The sequence below is a fragment of the Mobula hypostoma genome, unplaced genomic scaffold, assembly GCF_963921235.1.
Source record: "Mobula hypostoma unplaced genomic scaffold, sMobHyp1.1 scaffold_36, whole genome shotgun sequence".
NCBI classification, from domain to species: Eukaryota; Metazoa; Chordata; class Chondrichthyes; order Myliobatiformes; family Myliobatidae; genus Mobula; species Mobula hypostoma.
Window position 1 is genome coordinate 288,404 of NW_026948187.1, and position 17,510 is coordinate 305,913.

The 17,510-nt window shown below is 46.1% G+C and overlaps 1 pseudogene; it reads right to left on the bottom strand.

Annotated features, from left to right (window-relative positions):
* Positions 1-17,227, bottom strand: part of LOC134341527 (zinc finger protein 585A-like) — a 68,854-nt pseudogene extending 51,627 nt beyond the window's left edge.
* Between the last annotated feature and the right edge of the window lie 283 nt (positions 17,228-17,510).

Sequence of the window (17,510 nt, forward strand, 5' to 3'; positions counted from 1 at the left end):
CAGATCGATTCTGGTCAGATTTCTCAGTTACAGAACGAAGGAAGAGGTGCTTAAAAGGGCATGGCAAAATAAAGGTTTCATGTGGAACAACTGTAAAATCAGTTTAGACCACGACTACGCACCGGGGATTCTTGCCAGACGGAAGGAATATACGGAAACACTGAGAGTCCTGAAGGAAAACAACATCAGATTCCAGAGTTTGTATCCAGCTCGGCTGAAAGTCTTTTACGACAAAGGGACAAAAACTTACGCTACGGTGGAGGAGGCAACGTCGGACCTGGCGGACCAGGGACTACCTGTTAAAGTTATCACCCAACCGGAGTCGCTACTGGAGAGGATTTGGCAGAAGTCGTGGCAGTTACTGGGGCGAGGACGCTCCACACGACCCAGAGTGTCAAACTGCAAGGAAAAGCTGCAAATATTCAGACGCGAATGTACAGACAATACAGATTAATTAAAAGAAATGACTGGAAAGAGTAAATCGGACTTAAAGGTAAAATGAAAACTGGTAACTGAAAATAAACTAGACGGAATAACTTGAATGATAGCAATATGGTCGAGACATAAATAGGAGAAAATTCTCTATGATTATTCAAACTGCTGAGGGCCCTCTAACACAGGGTGAAGATAGAGGTTATCTCTCTGAACTGAGGCGGGATGGTGCTCAGGCCTCACTGTGGGAAGTCGGGAGAAATTTTCAAATGTTACACGTTCAAAAATGTCTAGGCTGTGGTTATATGTCTTGGTTTACTGTTGAGAAGGGATTGCTTTCTGTTTGGTTAGAAAAGGAGAGTGTTTTTTTTCTACTAGAGAAAAATGCAAACTGAATTGGTAAAAATAATTTCCTATCATGTTAATGGGGTTTTGAATCCAATTAAAAGAAATAAGATTATGTCTAAATTGAAAAAAGAGAGGGCACAAATAGCTTTCCTCCAGGAAACACATATGAGCCAATCTGAACAAGGAAAATTAAAAAGAATGGGCTTTAAGCATGTATTTTATTCATCATATAAGTTGAGTCACAAAAGAGGGGTAGCTACTTTAATAACAAGTACTCTTAATTATGAACATATTTCAGAGACTAAAGACAAAGAAGGACGGTTTGTAAAAATCACAGGAAGAATAGAAGGTACAGAAATAACATTGCTAAATGTTTATGCTCCTCCAAGTTGTGAATGGTCATTTTATAGACATATTTTTGACCTAATGGTCAGTTCTCAAGGGGTAGTAATTTGTGGAGGGGATTTTAATATTTGATTAAATCCTGTATTAGATTCTTCAAGAATAGTTACTCAGAATAAACCTCTGACTCAGAAAATGAATTCATTGATGGAGGAGTTGGGAATTATAGATGTCTGGAGGGAATTACACCCTACTAGTAAAGATTATACACATTACTCTTTCCCTCATTCAGCCTATTCAAGGAAGGACTATTTCTTTATCTTTAATACAGATAGACTCAGGATAAAAAACTGTAATATTGCAACAATTGATCTGTCGGATCATAGCCCAGTCTCTATGTCTCTAATCCTGGTAAGGAAAATGAGGAAAACACTATGGAGGCTAAACTCACATATACTCAATTACCCGAAAGTAATGGAGAGATTAAGGGGAGAAATCAAAGAATATCTAGACCTTAATGACACGGGAGAAACATCACCAGTGATCTTATGGGATACATTGAAAGCTGTACTGAGAGGGAAAATTATTTCCATTACCACTCACATGAAAAAAATCAATGCACAAAAATTAGCAGACCTTCAAGGAAAATTAAAACAACTTCAAGTTGTAGATAGCAACAAAAGTAATTCAAATCGAAAACAGGAAATTAGGAAATTGCAAAGTGAAATTGACGATATTTATACGTTGGAAACTCAAAGAAATTTTCTTTATCTGAGACAAAAGAATTATGAAGTATGAGGTAAATCAGCTAGATTATTAGCATATAAATTACGAAAACAACAAGCAGACAATACAATTCATAAAATAAAGAATCCAAAGACAAAGCTTGTGGAGAGTACAATAGGGAAAATTCAAGAGAGTTTTGAAACATATTATCGAGAGCTGTACTTCCAACCCCGGGCCCCCAATGAGCCCTATATAGACAGTGTATTGAATTTTTTAGATCTACCTAAACTTACAGATTTACAAAATGAAAGTTTATTAGAACCAGTAACTGTCAAAGAACTGAACGTGGCCATCTCTAGGTTAAAGGCTGGAAAGTCCCCGGGTTCTGATGGGTTTACCTCAGAGTGGTATAAGTCCCTGAAGACACAGTTAGCCCCATTACTACTTAACACCTTTAATTGGATCTTGCAGAGAGGAGAAACTCCACCTTCCTGGAGAGAAGCGATTATTTCAGTTATTCCTAAAGAGGGTAAAAATAAACTAGAATGTGGCAATTATCGGCCAATTAGTGTTCTTAATTTAGATTACAAACTATTTACATCTATATTAGCGCGCAGATTGGAAAAGCTTTTACCTGGCCTAATCCATTTAGACCAGACTGGATTTATTCAACAAAGACAAACACAGGACAACATAAGGAGAACTCTGCACATATTAGTACAGGTTAATAAGAACGAGACAGAGACAATGGTAGTAGGATTGGACGCTGAGAAAGCTTTTGATTCGGTTAGTTGGGCATTCCTATACAGCGTGTTAGGAAGATTTGGCTTTCAAGAAAAGTTTATTAAAGTAATTCAGACTCTATATGACAGCCCTACAGCCCGAATTAAGATAAATGGGGACCTCTCTGACTCCTTCATCTTAGAGAGAGGCACTAGACAGGGATGCCCAATTTCTCCTCTCCTTTTTGCGCTATATATTGAACCACTTGCCCAACTAATAAAGACAGAGCGAAATCGTAAAAGGTATCAAGGTGGCAGGGATTGAACAGAAAGTGGCGTTATTCGTAGATGATGTTTTGGTTTATCTGAGTGAACCAGAAAAATCATTTATAGGATTGTTTACACTGTTGGATGACTTTGGGAAAATATCAGGTTATAAAATAAATGTAAAGAAAACACAGGTTATGTCCCTAAATTATACACCATCCAAAAAATTGCAGGATACGTACGATCTTAAGTGGGAAGCTAAATCATTAAAATATTTAGGAATAACCCTGCTGAAGGATCTTTCAACACTGTCACAGGTAAATTATGGGCCATTAATCTCAGAGATAAAAGCAGATATGCATAGATGGAATCTTATCCCCTTTTTAAGTTTAAATTCAAGGATAAATACTATAAAAATGAATATTCTTCCTTGGTTATTGTATCTTTTCCGTACTTTACCGGTGGAGGTGGATGATAATCAATTCAGGGAATGGAACAAATGGATTTCCCGCTTCATTTGGCAAGGAAAGAAACCTAGAATTCGATATAACACCTTACAGTTAGGGAAGGAAGGAGGAGGTATGGTTCTTCCTTGCCTGAGAAATTATTTTTATGCCTCACAGATAACCCCTCTGTTATATTGGTGTAATAGGGAATATAAGGCTAGATGGAAGGAAATAGAATTTGGATTAGTTGACAGTTTTCCTCTACAGGCCTCAATAGCTGACAAAGGATTGATGGCCCAGTTGGAAAAATTTAAAAACAGTTGGATAAATCTTACATTAAAAGTACGGCAGAAGGTGGTTAATTCATGTGGAATTAATAACATGTTAAAACTCTTTAGATGGTGTGCATATGATACCAAATTCCTTCCCAACAGAGGAGATAAAAGATTTGAGCTATGGATAAAGAAAGGTCTTACAACCTACCTCTCATTTATAGATAAAAGAGTATTACAAAGTTTCCAAATCCTGCAGGACAAACATGGCCTAGAACACAATGACTTTTTTAGGTACCTTCAAATACGAAACTATGTTAACCAGAGTTGTAGATATACAGACCTATCAACAGTAGAATTAGAATTTTTCAAGATTCTGAATTCAGCTTGCAGTTCAATACCTAGTAAATCAGTTTCTCGATTATATAATGCACTCTCCCATGCTAAAAATGTAAATACACTGTATATTAAAGAGAAGTGGGAGAAAGAAGCGGGGTTGGTACTTTCAGAGGAGGCTTGGGGGAAAATCTGCAGCTTTCAATGGTCCTCGACTAATTCTTTGACTTGGAGAGAACATTGTTGGAAAAACATTATAAGATACTGCAAGACCCCATATCAGGAAAAATATAAAGATACAAACGTGACGTGTTAGAGAAGGTGCGGCTCCAAGGAGGCAAATCATTTTCATATTTTCTGGGATTGCCCTAAATTAAGTCTATATTGGGAAGGTATTCATGGAACATTAGTTAAGGTACTTGGGTCCCAGATACCTCTGAACTTTGAGACACTCTATTTGGGGCATGTATTGTTTCTTGAACAGAAGGAAGATATAAAGTTGCTGCAAGCCCTCTTAGTGGCAAGCAAGAAATCAATCACTAGAAAGTGGCTAAATCCAATACCACCTACATTAGAAGATTGGCACGAAATTATCTTGGAAATATTTAAAATGGAAAAGTTTACTTACTCCCTGAGAATTCAAAAAGAAAAATTTTATCAAATCTGGAATAAATGGATTGAATATATAACTCCAATGCGAGCAGACTTTAGATGACTCTCCTAATGATTTATACTGCTCTTCTCATCAACACAGTAATATTGCTAACGTAAGCACCCCTCGTCTAAATGTCTTTTTTTTGTTTTCTTTTGGAAAATAGAGAATTAACACAAGTAAAGGGAAAGATTTGGGAAAAGGATAAAAAATGAAAAAATTAAGTAAATAAGTACATAGGGATTGGATAATTATGTCTGCGGGCAGGAGCAAGCATGAACAAATTAGGATATAAACACCTACAATGGTTGTTACATAGGCTTACATACAACATTTTGGACCAGTGGAAATGGTCCAGAAGAGTTATATGGAAACTATTATTACTATTTTTCTCAACAACTAATACCATTACTTAGCCTAATAGATTAGAATTACCACAGTACATAATTATCTATTTAAGTGTCTAATTTCCTTTTATATCATCTCAATGTGTACTTAAGAATGTATAAATAATTATAGTTTTATACATATAAAAAAATGGAAAAGGTTATATGTGTGAAAAAAGTACATGATATTTGTGAATTCCTTATCCAAATAAAAATAAAATTAAAAAAAACAAATAGTCAGATTTCCAAATATCACTCCACTTCTTCCCACTTGTAGATTCTGCAGCAACTTTTGCGTCGCCACAATACACACAGGTAACACCAGTTTATATATTGGACATAAATATTTCCCCTGAACCCTCCAGAGGAATCGAGGATATATAAAAAAAATCATTTTGAACCTATGCAACCTCTGGCTAAAAGAATAATTGGGACTGAATAGGAATGTTGAACTGAAGTAAACTCTGTCGTCAGTGGTTAGCTAAGACAGGCTCATTACCAGTTCTCTGCAGCTTGCAGAGAGACAGACTGAGAGCTGATAACATTATACATTGTACTCTCATTAGTTGATAACATTATACATTGTACCCTCGTTTGAGTGAAGAGAGGAGGACTCGCCAATAAGAACAGGAATGAACATCTGTTGGTAAGTAAATCAGGGCCTTGCAAAGGGAATGACTGATAAAGACTGGACATCCATCTGTAATTAAAACCTTGATTTAGTGAACTTTCTTATCTAATTAATTAAATTTTGCACCAACAGACTTTGTGGGCATACCAGTTCAAATGACATCTTTCTATAGTAATGTATGAGGCTTACTATGTATAAATATACAGCTGTAACCTAAGTCAGTCCACTTGTCAGTTTGTGGCAATGTTTACGTGCCTTTCCTTTGAAAACTGGGTCTCAATCTCCTGCAGGAGAATGTGCAATAAACTCTGGTGATGATAAGAAGCTGGTCTCCCGAGTTTTATTCAGATTCAACTTTAACATTTGGAGTCACGAACAGGATCCCAATATCGGGAGTGCCAAGCAGACTGTGGTGGGATATTACCTCATGAGAAAAAGCAGTAAATTTGATATAGAAAAAGAACTGTGGAAAGAAGTTGAAACTGTTGAAAAGGGAATGGAAGGAAAAGGCAGATGTAAAGTGGAACAGTATATTATTAGCAAGTTGGAGGAAAACTGCATGTGAGAAAGGGATCGAGGTATGTACTGCAGAAGGAACGCCAAAGGTTGGGAGACACTAAAAACAGAGTGTGAACGGGTGGATGGGCACCAAAAACGAGAGCAGGGAAAACAATATAAGCAAACCAAGGGCAGCCTAGATAGGAGAGAAGGGCAGGAACGGCGGTCTAAACTTCTAACTGATAGGGAAACAAAGGATCCCGAACCCATGTCTGGCATACCGACCCTGTTTGAGGACAGTGACCGTGATGAGGAGTCTCTGCTGCATGATTCTCTCAGCTGAGGAGGGGGAAATGAAAGGCAGAATTGAGATACCAAACCTATCAGGAGTTACCAGTGGGAAACCATAATGAGAATGAACAGACAGACCAGATTATTCAAGTCTTGGAAAGGGCTCTCCAACAACCTGTAAACATCACTAAAGTACTCGAATGCAAACCTAAGCCTGGGGAATCGGGACCAGACTATTGGGAGCGATTTGTGGCCTGCTATGGCACTTTCGCAGGAGACCAAGCCTTTAATGATGGGAATCCGTTCCCCCAGTTTAATGCCTTACTGCTCCAATGCTTACCAACTAAGTTAGCCAACACGATTAAAACAAATAATAAGGATTGGCCTGACAGTGAACGAAATCGAATGCAACAAGCTTGGACATACTATTGGGACCTGGCTTTCGAACCCGATCAACCCTGAAGGGAACTAATATTGAAGGTGAATATGTTTAGCGGGAAGCAGGATGCGAGTGGACTATATCTGGGGATCAGAAATGGGAACAAAAACCTACCAAGGGACAGGTGGGGACAACAACCCGTTTAGAAATTGACAAGCAAGGATGCTTTCTACCGAGAGTGCCACCCCTCAGGAAATGTAATATTGCAGGTTTCTGGAATTCCAATTCCATTTAATGATTGATATGGGGGCAACCACAACTACTCTCGATCAGGAAATAGTATTGGGAAAGAGATTCCAGCTATCAGACGGTACAATCACTCTATCTGGGTTCAAAGGCGTGGAACGTACGTATTCACGTACCCAGCCACTGCAGGTGGAATTCCAGGGGAACCAGTGTGAGGTTTCATTTGCAGTCACCACCAGTCGGGGGTGTAATCTAGCAGGGAGAGACTTTCTCTGTCCATTGGAAGTTGAGATTCTATGCACGGACAAGGGTATCACCCTGGGACTAGCAAACAACCGACAGCTTCCCCAGTTTCCGACCCCCCCAGTGGTGGGAAATTAATCTGGACTCCACTGCCTTTGAACCCCTTCTGCCCAGCGGTTGACTCTCATGTGACTCTGTGCTATGACCCTACGGGGTGCTCAGCTGAGGAAAGCCAATACTATGCACCCTTTGAGTGACAGAAGTTCCCAGCCACGATGACTGGAGAGGTGAAAAGAAGAGAGGGCAGTGCATTACTGGCCAAAGTTCCGGATTTCCTTTGGCGACAGATGGGACTGGTGGTTCCCCATACCACTGTTAGGGTTTGCCTTGGGTTCAAGCCAAAGAACCTGGAGTTCCGTGCCAACACCCTGATGAAACAAGCCTCCAGCACCAAGGGAGACTGGCATGACTTGGCCGCGGGCCAACTTCAATACTGAAAGGAGTCGGAGGTGAAGATGGAACATCTGGCAAGACATTCTTTTAATATTGACCGAACCCAAGATGTTGTTCCCCATCTCTGGGCAATTTCAGGCCATGAAGTCGGCCATACCACTGCCCCCCTGTCCGGATCACCGTAATAGAAGGACAGACTCTCCCATCCATTCCGCAATACCCCCTCAAGCCCGAGGCAACGTTTTATGAGGATGAAAGTTCTTCTGTGGATCCAGCAGGAAAACGATATTCTGGCTATGCGATAGTGACGGACAGTGAAATAGTTGAGCAGGCCTCTTTTGAGGCAGCTGCCTCCACCCAGAAGGCTGAGCTGCTTGCTCCGACTCGTGCCTGTATCCTAGCAACAGACAAAAGTGCGAACGTTTACGAAGACTCCCGTTATGCATTTGGAATTGTACATGACAACGGGGCTCTCTGGGAAGATGGGGATTCCTGACTTCCTCTGGCCACCCCATTAGAGATGCCACCTTTGTAAACAACTTACTCACCGCTCTACAGCTACCTTGATTTTTGGCTATTATTAAATGTGCAGCCCACACCCACATGTCCAACCAGGTCACTAAAGGCAATGCTTCAGCAAATAAGACAGCAAAAAGTCAATCTTTGGTAGTTGTAGTCCCCTCGGATTCCCGTCAAACAACACTGTGTGACTGAAGCAGAACGGATTTGCCAGACATGCGGGAGGTACGTACTTTTCAGGGGGACGCCTCTGAGGAGGAGCACAAACTGTGGTCCCAGGTGGGGTGCCAGAGAGACACCGACCTAGGTTTTTGTATCACCCCAGCAGGACAGGTTTTTGTTCATACACAGTTTTTACCAATTTTGGTTGATTACTGGGAAAGGAGGGAATGGTTGGTAACCTGTACCCTATACACCGGGTACAACTCCCTTGACAGGTGGACCTTTATCATGTCTGCAAGTTGATTTTATTGAATTGCCGAGAGTACATTGTTATAGATACTGCATAGTTACTGCAGATGTGTTTAGTAGATAGTTTGAAGCTATTCCAACTACCAATAATACTGTTGTTAAGGTATTATTATGGGAAATAATTCCCAGGTACGGCCTGCCAGAGATGCTGAGCTCTGACAATGGACTACACTTTGTGGTGAAAGTAAACGAAGGGGTATGTAACGAACTAGCTGTGAAACAACAATTCCACTGTGTACACCACCCACGGGCCGCTGGCATAGTGGAAACAGCCAATGGCACTCTGAAGAGTAAATTGGCCAAACTAACAGCAGAGACTGGACTCACTTGGTTGAAGGTCCTACCGTTACCCCTATTCCACATGAGGGTTACCCCATAGGGGAAAACAGGTTTGTCATCAGCTGAAATCTTTTATGGACGGCCCATGAGGACACCCTGGGGACCAAGACCTTGTTTACCATAGCTCCCAGAAAGTCTACCAGCAAAACTGCACAGGCATACCCTCGGGGAAGAGATGGGGAAATACATATGCCAACTAACGTAAGCATTACATTCACAGGTACAACAGGCTTACAAGGAAGAGAACTACCCCACAGAGAGGAGTGACTATCCCACCAAAGAACCTGGGAATTTTGTCCTGATCAAGAACTGGGATTGAGGGAAACTCGGACCTCAGTGGAGAGGGCCATGTCAGGTGTTACTGACCACTCCCACAGCTGTGAAACTGAAGGGGCAATCTCGGTGGATACATCGAACAGACTGCAAACGTGTTACTGAAGGAACTGAGTAGAAGGACTCTCTCGGTCTAAAAAAAAATGTATTGGTTGATAGTGATGTTTGTGTTTATGACTTTGAAAGGGCTCACCCCAGCATCCGGGAGATCCCACGTTAACACCTTTCTGTCTCTCTGTCACACCTATGCGAAACAGGTAGAACTAGGGGCCTGCTGGATTTGTAACCAAATTCCCCAGCATGGTAAAACTATGATTCCAATGTCAGTAATCCCGCACACCCAGAGTGAGGAACTCTCAGCCTGGGCTTTCTCAAATAACACCCAGGGAAGAGAGGTGAAGAACTGTGGTCGACTCAGAGATGACTGTGGCTGTCAGTGTTTTGAGGGTTGGTATCTCAGGCCCCCACCAAACGGAACTTCCTATACTGGGAAACATGCATCCTGGCCATACTTGCAGGTGCCCAGCAGCGGAGAGGAATAACTGAGACTGAGCGATTTTGGATGATAACTTTTCTCTCCTATGGAGTAGCCAGGAATTCATGAGAGATAATTAATTTGGCTACAGCACTTGAGGAGCTGGCCACAATACTGCAGGGGCCCTGACAGAAACACAGGCCCAAGTAACAGAAATATCCACTGAAATGATTGCAATCTGGCAAACAGTCCTACAGAATCGTATGGCTTTAGATTTTATCCCAGCTGATAAAGGGTGAACCTGTGCTATTATTGACACAGAATGCTGCACCTATATCCCTGATGACTCTACTAACATTACATCCCTCTCCGAGCACACTGCCAAGGAGATTGACAGCATCAAGAAAGTAGGGCAGGATTTACATGGGTTCACCAAAGGGTCGAAATGGTGGTCTTCGAAGGTCTGTTCGGTAATATGTGGGGCGAGATATTGTATTATGGCCTAATCATCGTTATAATTACTGTTTACACTGTTTTTACCAACTGATAAGTCTGTGCTGTACTCGGTTGTGTTCTCTGTAAAAAATTACTGCTTTGTTGATCATGTAATGATGAAAAGGAAGGAATGATAAAGTATGTAAAAGGGTTAACACAGTTAAACAATAGCAGCCTGTTTTTCTGAAAGAAACTGCTGATGATCAACAAATATGCTAAGCCATGCTGAGCCATATTTCTTCTTGAGGGTAGCTAGCTAGGGTTTCAGGATGCTTATCTCCTTGTGCACTCAGGTGTAGAGATATAGAGATAGGACAGCTTCAAGCTGTTCTGTGTGTGTAGGGCATTTTGACTATTTTGCAGTTTGCCTTTAGGGGCTGTCATGTAGTAAATAACTGGCTCCAGCCTGTCTTGTGTCGGGGGTGGGGGGGGGGGCTGGTATCTGGACGGATATATCTGTGCTGTAAGGGGAATTGTGAGTCAGTTAGTGGTCTGGGCGGGAACAGTCAAAGACTGTTCCTGTTTGAGTGACGAGCTGAGTAGGCCCTGGGTGCTTGGAATAAAGAGTTTCTACTTATACGGTCTCTGAGTGACTTTATCCGGATTTGGCTTCCACAGAATGGGAGTGGTTTTAAAGGGCTGGGCTGCTGGAAGCACATTTCCAGACCTGGAGTGATTGCAACTGGGTCTGACAGAGGCATAACTTCTGGGGACATTCCTACCTTCCTTTGTACAGGTATGTAATGTCTAAAGGACCAGTGTTTGAGTAAATGAGACTCACCAAACTTTCTCCTGACTGAATCACTGGAATCTCCGAGTCAGATGGGTCCTCTCCCATTGATGCTCTCAATCCTCGGGCTGGTTCACTTGTTGCTGTTCCCTCGTCTTCAGTCGTGGTTTGCTTCCAGTTGGGGTTTTTCTACCAATAAATCTCTCACCGCAGGTCTAACTTTAACATGAAAGATAATGAAGCACATTAACAATAAAATTGAGAACCAAACATTTCTGCTTAATGTTACTAAGAATAAAACTCACTGAAATTTAAACGTTGAAGGCAAATATAATGATCTCAGTGAACAATCTTTTATTGTCTCTCACACGTCACAAAACAATATGGGATAAGAAGGAGCCATCATTCAGACATGGTAAGACATCAGACACAGGAACAGAATTAGGTGATTTGATCCATCCGGTCTGCTCCCACCACTCAACCATGGCTGATTTTTATTCCAACACCATATTCCTGCCTTCCTCCTGTAACCCTGGAGCTACTCATCCTTTCCAGAAACAAACATCTGACGTCACAGTCCCGCCTCCTCACTCCGGCGCTCTTAAAGACACAGTCACAGTCCGACCGCAGGCTTGCAACAGCCGCAACACAACTTCCCGACTTTTCAACTCAGTGCTTCAACTAATAAACACAACCACGCCATTTGCCTTCTTAACCACCCGATCAATCTGTGCAATCTCTTTCAGGGAGCGATGAACGTGGAGTCTAAGATCCCTCTGATCATCAACACTGTTCAGGGTTTTACATTTCACAGTGTACTGTCTCATACATTCGACCTACCGAGCTGCCATTATGATCATCACTAATCAAATCTCACTGAGATTTCTCAGGTCCTGTTGAATTTATTGCCAAGTGCACAAGTACGGGAAGGTACAGGTACAGAGAAACACTGACTTGTGGCAGCATCACAGGCAAGTACGTTCAGATAACACACGGAACACAAATTATACGATTCTCTGTCAGTCACAATCTATAAATATGTTTTATGTCATTAACAATATATAAAATACATTGTCCTGATCAATATTAAAATGTGCATTTTGTGTCGATAACAGACTTGGAAATGTTGAATTTGGTCCGTTTCCATTCCTCCTGTAATCCACAACCAGCTCCTCTGTTTTTTGTCACCATGAGGGAGAGGTTATCAGACATCCCACCTCTCCCGGAACTTCTGGGAGTCTCCCGCATATTAATAGTGGCTCCCTGATGCCCGCAAATTATATACAATATCACGGAAATTAAGTTTTTTGAGAGTGAGCTGGAGCGAGAGAGAGAGAGCACGAGCGAGAGCGTGTCATGGCAGAGTATTCAACAAAAATAAAACTTGCATCACCCCAGACCACACTAAAGTGTACCCCTGCCTAATAGGGGTCAAAATAATGACAGTGTTGCTCGCTGCACTGTTTGCAACAGTGACTTTTCTATTGCCCATAGTTGGTTAAGACCGTACAAGACATGTTGAGGTGAGTTTAACAGATGTCATTCGTTCATTAGCATAGCTAACGTTATTTAAACCAGCTGGCCAGCTGCTAAGGAGCTACTCTATTGCAGACATCCCACCCCTTGCAGAAGTCTCCCGAAAATTGATGGTGCTACCTCCCTGAAATGAGTTTTTGCAGGGTGGGATGTCTGGGTTATTTTCTAAGGTCAGGGTGATGACTTCTTCTCTGCAGGCTGCCTTGTTATTATTTGAGATGAGGCCAATCAGTGTAGTGTTGTCAGCGAATTTAATTAGCAGATTGGAGCTGTGGGTGGCGACACAGTCACGGGTACACAGAGAGTAAATGGAACGGGGTGTGAGTGAGTGTGCTGAGGGTTGCAGAGACGGTCACGGGTACACAGAGAGTAAAGGGGACAGGGTGTGTGTGTGAGTGTGTGCTGAGGGTCGGAGAGACGGTCATGGGTGCACAGAGAGTAAAGGGGACAGGGTGTGTGTGAGTGTGTGCAGAGGGTCGGAGAGATGGTCATTGGTGCACAGAGAGTAAAGGGGACGGTGTGTGTGTGAGTGTGCTGAGGGTCGGAGAGATGGTCATGGGTACACAGAGAGTAAAGGGGACAGGGTGTGTGTGAGTGTGTGCTGAGGGTCGGAGAGACGGTCATGGGTGCACAGAGAGTAAAGGGGACAGGGTGTGTGTGAGTGTGTGCAGAGGGTCGGAGAGATGGTCATTGGTGCACAGAGAGTAAAGGGGACGGGGTGTGTGTGAATGTGCTGAGGGTCGGAGAGACGGTCAGGGGTACACAGAGAGTAAAGGGGACGGTGTGTGTGTGAGTGTGCTGAGGGTCGGAGAGATGGTCATGGGTACACAGAGAGTAAAGGGGACAGGGTGTGTGTGAGTGTGTGCTGAGGGTCGGAGAGACGGTCATGGGTGCACAGAGAGTAAAGGGGACAGGGTGTGTGTGAGTGTGTGCTGAGGGTCGGAGAGACGGTCATGGGTGCACAGAGAGTAAAGGGGACGGGGTGTGTGTGTGTGTGTGTGTGTGTGTGTGTGTGTGTGAGTGTGTGTGAGTGTGTGTGCTGAGGATCGGAGAGACGGTCACGGGTGCACAGAGAGTAAAGGGGACGGGGTGTGTGTCAGTGTGCTGAGGGTCGGAGAGACAGTCACGGGTGCACAGAGAGTAAAGGGGACGGGGTGTGTGTCAGTGTGCTGAGGGTCGGAGAGACAGTCACGGGTGCACAGAGAGTAATCGGGACGGAGTGTGTGTGAGTGTGCTGAGGGTCAGAGAGACAGTCACGGGTGCACAGAGAGTAAAGGGGACGGGGTGTGTGAGTGAGCTGAGGGTCGGAGAGACGGTCATGGGTGCACAGAGAGTAAAGGGGACGGGGTGTGTGTGAGTGTGTGCTGAGAGTCGGAGAGACAGTCACGGGTGCACAGAGAGTAAAGGGGACTGGGTGTGTGAGTGTGCTGAGGGTCGGAGAGACGGTCACGGGTGCACAGAGAGTAAAGGGGACGGAGTGTGTGTGTGAGTGTGCTGAGGGTCGGAGAGACGGTCACGGATGCACAGAGAGTAAAGGGGATGGGGTGTGTGTGTGCTGAGAGTCGCAGAGACAGTCACGGGTGCACAGAGAGTAAAGGGGACGGGGTGTGTGTGTGTGTGTGTGCTGAGGGTCGGAGAGACGGTCACGGGTGCACAGAGAGTAAAGGGGACGGGGTGTGTGTGTGTGTGTGCTGAGGGTCGGAGAGACGGTCACGGGTGCACAGAGAGTAAAGGGGACGGGGTGTGTGTGAGTGTGCTGAGGGTCGGAGTGACGGTCACGGGTGCAGAGAGAGTAAAGGGGACGGGGTGTGTGTGAGTGTGCTGAGGGTCGGAGAGATGCCCACGGGTGCACAGACAGTAAAGGGGACAGGGTGTGTGAGTGTGCTGAGGGTCGGAGAGATGGTCACGGGTGCACAGAGAGTAAAGGGGACGGGGTGTGTGAGTGAGCTGAGGGTCGGAGAGACGGTCATGGGTGCACAGAGAGTAAAGGGGACGGAGTAGGTGTGATTATGCTGAGGGTCGGAGAGACGGTCATGGGTGCACAGAGAGTAAAGGGGACGGGGTGTGTGTGAGTGTGTGCTGAGAGTCGGAGAGATAGTCACGGGTGCACAGAGAGTAAAGGGGACTGGGTGTGTGAGTGTGCTGAGGGTCGGAGAGACGGTCACGGGTGCACAGAGAGTAAAGGGGACGGGGTGTGTGTGTGTGTGTGCTGAGGGTCGGAGAGACGGTCACGGGTGCAGAGAGAGTAAAGGGGACGGGGTGTGTGTGAGTGTGTGTGTGCTGAGGGTCGGAGAGATGCCCACGGGTGCACAGACAGTAAAGGGGACAGGGTGTGTGAGTGTGTGTGCTGAGGGTCGGAGAGACGGTCACGGGTGCAGAGAGAGTAAAGGGGACGGGGTGTGTGTCAGTGTGTGTGTGTGCTGAGGGTCGGAGAGATGCCCACGGGTGCACAGACAGTAAAGGGGACAGGGTGTGTGAGTGTGCTGAGGGTCGGAGAGACGGTCATGGGTGCACAGAGAGTAAAGGGGACAGGGTGTGTGAGTGTGCTGAGGGTCGGAGTGACGGTCACGGGTGCAGAGAGAGTAAAGGGGACGGGGTGTGTGAGTGAGCTGAGGGTCGGAGAGACGGTCACGGGTGCACAGAGAGTAAAGGGGACGGGGTGTGTGTGTGTGTGTGTGTGTGTGTGTGCTGAGTGTCGGAGAGATGCCCACGGGTGCACAGACAGTAAAGGGGACGGGGTGTGTGAGTGTGCTGAGGGTCGGAGAGACGGTCACGGGTGCACAGAGAGTAAAGGGGACGGGGTGTGTGTGTGTGTGCTGAGGGTCGGAGAGACGGTCACGGTGCACAGAGAGTAAAGGGGACAGGGTGTGTGTGTGATTATGCTGAGGGTCGGAGAGACAGTCACGGGTACACAGAGAGTAAAGGGGACGGGGTGTGTGAGTGAGCTGAGGGTCGGAGAGACGGTCACGGGGACACATAGAGTAAAGGGGACAGGGTGTGTGTGTGTGAGTGTGCTGAGGGTCGGAGAGACGGTCACGGGTGCACAGAGAGTAAAGGGGACAGGGTGTGTGTGTGTGAGTGTGCTGAGGGTCGGAGAGACGGTCACGGGTGCACAGAGAGTAAAGGGGACGGGGTGTGTGTGAGTGTGCTGAGGGTCAGAGAGACGGTCACGGGTGCACAGAGAGTAAAGGGGACGGGGTGTGTGTGTGTATGTGCTGAGGGTCGGAGAGACGGTCACGGGTACACAGAGAGTAAAGGGGTCGGGGTGTGTGAGTGTGCTGAGGGTCGGAGAGACAGTCATGGGTGTACAGAGAGTAAAGGGGACGGGGTGTGTGAGTGTGCTGAGGGTCGGAGAGACGGTCACGGGTACACAGAGAGTAAAGGGGACGGGGTGTGTGTGAGTGTGCTGAGGGTCGGAGAGACGGTCACGGGTGCACAGAGAGTAAAGGGGACGGGGTGTGAGTGAGTGTGCTGAGGGTCGGAGAGACGGTCACGGGTGCACAGAGAGTAAAGGGGACGGGGTGTGTGAGTGTGCTGAGGGTCGGAGAGACGGTCACGGGTGCACAGAGAGTAAAGGGGACGGGGTGTGTGAGTGTGTGTGCTGAGGGTCGGAGAGACAGTCACGGGTGCACAGAGAGTAAAGGGGACGGGTGTGTGAGTGAGTGTGCTGAGGGTCGGAGAGACGGTCACGGGTGCACAGAGAGTAAAGGGGACGGGGTGTGTGAGTGTGCTGAGGGTCGGAGAGACGGTCACGGGTGCACAGAGAGTAAAGGGGACGGGGTGTGTGAGTGAGTGTGCTGAGGGTCGGAGAGACGGTCACGGGTGCACAGAGAGTAAAGGGGACGGGGTGTGTGAGTGTGCTGAGGGTCGGAGAGACGGTCACGGGTGCACAGAGAGTAAAGGGGACGGGGTGTGTGAGTGTGCTGAGGGTCGGAGAGACGGTCACGGGTGCACAGAGAGTAAAGGGGACGGGGTGTGTGAGTGTGCTGAGGGTCAGAGAGACGGTCACGGGTGCACAGAGAGTAAAGAGGACGGGGTGCGTGAGTGGGCTGAGGGTCGGAGATACGGTCATGGGTGCACTGAGAGTAAAGGGGACGGGGTGTGTGAGTGTGCTGAGGGTCGGAGAGACGGTCACGGGTGCACAGAGAGTAAAGGGGACGGGGTGTGTGAGTGTGCTGAGGGTCGGAGAGACGGTCACGGGTGCACAGAGAGTAAAGGGGACGGGGTGTGTGTGTGTGCTGAGGGTCAGAGAGACGGTCACGGGTGCACAGAGAGTAAAGGGGACGGGGTGTGTGAGTGTGCTGAGGTTCGGAGAGACAGTCACGGGTGCACAGAGAGTAAAGGGGACGGGGTGTGTGTACTGAGGGTCGGAGGGACGGGGGTGAGGGACCCACTCTGACCACCTGCCCGCCATCCGACACCACACACCAGGCCGGGGTCTCCGATCTCCTTGTCGATACTCCACGCCTTCGTATGTCTCCTCCTACCTCTCAGCGACACATCAGACTCCGGCCGCAGGAGACGCTTCACAAACGCCTCCAACTTGCCTCGGCTGGAAATGGAAATAAATCAAAAAACGGGACATTTACTTTGGGATTTGTTCGCTTTGACGGACAGATCGACGCCAGAACGGAAGATGAATTCAGCGGGGTTACCGCCCTCACCGCTGTTTCCCTTCTGCTATTGGTTGTAACGGGTGATTGACATTCCGCTCCACCAATGGTAATAGAGTAGATTCTGAAAAGTTGGTTTTCAGTGTCACGTGATTAGTAGCTCAGCCGTTAAACCGATCAAGCTCAAGCACAGCAGCGCGTGGGTGACGTAAGGCACGTCGCACGTGAGGGAAGATCCGGTGTTGGGTCCCCAAGTATGACGTCAGGCGCTCGGGGGGGGGGTGCGGGGCGCCTGTGTGACGTCACATGTTGGAGAGCGTTCGTATTTA